The 3,386-nt window shown below is 36.1% G+C and overlaps 1 protein-coding gene across 1 annotated transcript in view; it reads left to right on the top strand.

The window, feature by feature from the left end:
• The window catches only part of LOC117176322, a 287,162-nt gene that overhangs the window by 205,176 nt on the left and 78,600 nt on the right, over window positions 1-3,386 (top strand). The gene's annotated exons all lie outside the window — the stretch shown is intronic.

The raw sequence follows: 3,386 nt of genomic DNA, 5'->3' as shown, positions 1-3,386 counted from the left end.
GGCGCATACTTTGAATAAAATATTTGTTATCATTCTCTTGAAATAAATGTGTTTTTTTCTTGAAAAAATACCGGTTTCATATGTATACACCTGGTACACGTATATCTCGCATAAATCCTTCATACAGCACCAGAAGCACCACAAAAAACGAGAGGCCATCGCTCTTTTATCCTTTTAAAATCTATATTTAATTAGAAGCACATACCATTTTTCAAAGGAATTCATTATTACACTCATCTGCTTGTAAAACACTTTGTTTTAATAGAGCACTCAGATTCAGTAAAAATAAAGCCAAATGATACAAGTCCTACCTATCTACCTGTTTCTTTCTAATCTAACACTTCCGGGGAAATTTAATTTGAAACATTCTATCTGTCTGACAACCATTGTCCCAAACCCTGAGATTGTAAAATAAATTCTTTCAAATTACTTAGAGATATAATATTTTCTAGTTACCAATATGTTAAATGAAGCTGCTTCGCCAACCTAATGGCTCTTCGTCCGATGTTCGAAAGTGCATCGATATGCTTGATTTGCCTACACTTGGAAAGAATACAAAGAAAGAGCTGAGATATTTACATGTAATTTATAATTCAAGAAAACATGTTACTGGTCTACTATGTATTACAGGTACCTTAGCAAGGAAAATTAGTAGATTCAGAGAAAAAATAATACACGCTTTATAAAATAAGAGACTTGAGAAACGTGGATCCCGTCATTCAGCATCTAGAACTTGGCATGAACAAAACCGTGTGCTAAAGTTGCTGATAACACCTCACAGAAAAGTTTTCAATCATCTCCCGCAGCATGAGGGGCATCAAAGTCGATTAGTACAGATTTGAAAACGAGGTCAGTTACGAAAATAGTGCCCCTAATTCGATCGGCTCGCTTTCATCAACACCCAAAAACAGACTCGCGTCTGTCTCTTTTTGAAAGTTCTCATTTTGAGGGAAAATTGAACATAAGATTATTAACAATTTTATGGTATATTGTTTGTGGCATAGATTATAGTGAATTGATGATTGCACTTAAGGCGTCCGGGATTTTTCTTGTTTTCACATGAAGAAACTCGAATTCACTCGAGGCTTCAATAAACTGTATATAAGTATTGATCTGGAACTTCACTTAAGGAGTTGCACAAGCGCTCTTTGAAACCCCAAAATTGATTCCAACTTTATTTCTCTTGTGCTATTTCTTTCTTTTAACCTCAGTTCAAAATTAAGATCGGTATCTATTGAATTTCTGGAATTATGCTGTGCAATTGTTCGTCGTTACTTCTTTCCTTTAATGCAGATTCAAATTGTCTGACATGGGTTGTACATTTGCTCATAGTATTTGTTTTGAATGTTTTCTGGAATACCGTTTCTGACGCTTTGCAATTTCACATAACACTATTGCAATTTTACCGTTTTTATTCTCTGCCACATACCAAGGTGCAGCACACTAGTGTCAGAGTTCTCATGAAATTTACAGCCTTAAATTCCAGCTAGCGACAGTTTTAGTGTAGACGTCTTCAGATTAGATTCATGTAACTGGGATAGCGGGTGGCTTTCTTCGTTACTAGTTCATGTGACCATAGAAATGAAGAGTCTAGAGCCCGTAGATTTTATGTTTTACGACGAGACGTGATCATTTCCATTTAACAGCAAGACCGACGTAGACCGCAACGCTAATCGGTTTCCAACTCCGCGGTAAAGCTCAACAGTTTGCAACACTATACCGCTACAGTTCTGATGGATTCAAGAGGGCGACCGGTCTGCATTAGCGTAGAACCGGATGAGATTAACTCGTTCTTAGAAATGGTACAACTCCTATAGAATGATAAGTTAAGATACACAATTTCATTGTAATTAGAAGACCTGATGAAAGTCTGTAGATGCTTCATCATTTCATTTTCTGAATTTCATTCCAGAAAAGGAATACAATATATTGATCTATGTCATCCTTTTAACTGCAGTGAGTTGTCGTTAAAAAAATCTGTCGGTAGTCCTGTTTTAAAGCTCAATTAAGGTATTCGTAAAATATTAGCATACGCTATATGTCTGTGAGTTAATTTGCATAACGAATAACGATTCGACCTTGCACAATTTCGAATACGTATTTAACGCGTTACTCCGCACCGATGAAATTTCATTACGAACTTTGTGTATCTGATCCTTTAAATACCGGTTCCAATGAACCTGGAATAATCCATTTTGGCAGGTGGTCCCGAGCTCGTTCATCAGCATTGTGGTCGCCAATTATGCGCAATAACTAATTTTATATCCGAAATAAATATCAACTGCGTGCGCCGAGGTTAGAGACTATTTGCAAAGAGCTGTGGAACGTCAGAAATGTGTGCAAATTGCGAAATAGTGACAGAAAAAGTAGCCATGGAGACACGTGTACTCGAGCCTGTCTCTGCTACTGGGAACTGGATTTAGACACCACTATGTCAACTGACACATTAAAAATAAGCACAATTTATTTTAAAGCATGATGGACCATATCAAATAATCTTGTCGAAAAGCAAAAGTTTACTACCTGGTAAAGAATGTGCGATGTTCTGACATAGAAACATAATAAATTCATGAGTCGATAAAGTTTAAACAAAGAAATCCTTAAAACTATCTCAGTGATTGTCAATTGTAACTATTAATAACGTATTTACTTCATGTGACAAAGCAAAATTTTACCCAGTACCAGTGATGCTAACGGATTGTCACTTTTTTAACTGCGTATGCGCCGAAAACCGCCGGACTATTTTAAATGATTATGTACTCGTAACATTACATTATTATTAATAAATTATTTCTAAGGAATTAACTATTTCCTACATTTAGTTTAATTAATTTTTAAAAAGTAAAATACATTTCAAAATATTTTTCGGTGTTATTATCGATAGTATTTTCTAATTTTAAATGGATGCGCCCTTTTCCGTACATGCACAATTGAAAAGGTGGCGGTCCATCAGCATCATTGCACAGTACCGATCGATCGCTGTGATAATCAGAGATATACTGTAATCATGACCTGTCAATAAGTTTTTCACTTACTTCCCGTCAACCCAAAAGCAACATGAAGTGTTCAGTGTTTACAATATAGTTCATTTCAAACGTGTACCACGGCACTGTAATTTTCCATCAGGTGTCAAGAAAGATCCGCGAATTTCATGATTTACTGCAGTGAGGCCTCCTCCTTTAGCCGATATGCGTACATTTTAGATGTACAAGTGCACAGCAGAGTGGATTAAACTGCCCATCAGTGGTGAACTTGTAATTTCACCGCTCTTTGCTTACAGAGTTTTTCGATTTGGCAAGCATCTATCTTAAGATTAAAAGTTATGCAAATAAGCAGTTTTTAGGTTAAACAAACGAGATAGTTGGTTGAATCCGACAAATGAACCT

The sequence above is a fragment of the Belonocnema kinseyi genome, chromosome 7 (assembly GCF_010883055.1).
Source record: "Belonocnema kinseyi isolate 2016_QV_RU_SX_M_011 chromosome 7, B_treatae_v1, whole genome shotgun sequence".
Taxonomy (NCBI): Eukaryota; Metazoa; Arthropoda; class Insecta; order Hymenoptera; family Cynipidae; genus Belonocnema; species Belonocnema kinseyi.
Note: the sequence above shows the minus strand (reverse complement) of the source record. Positions and strands in the feature narration are given on the sequence as shown.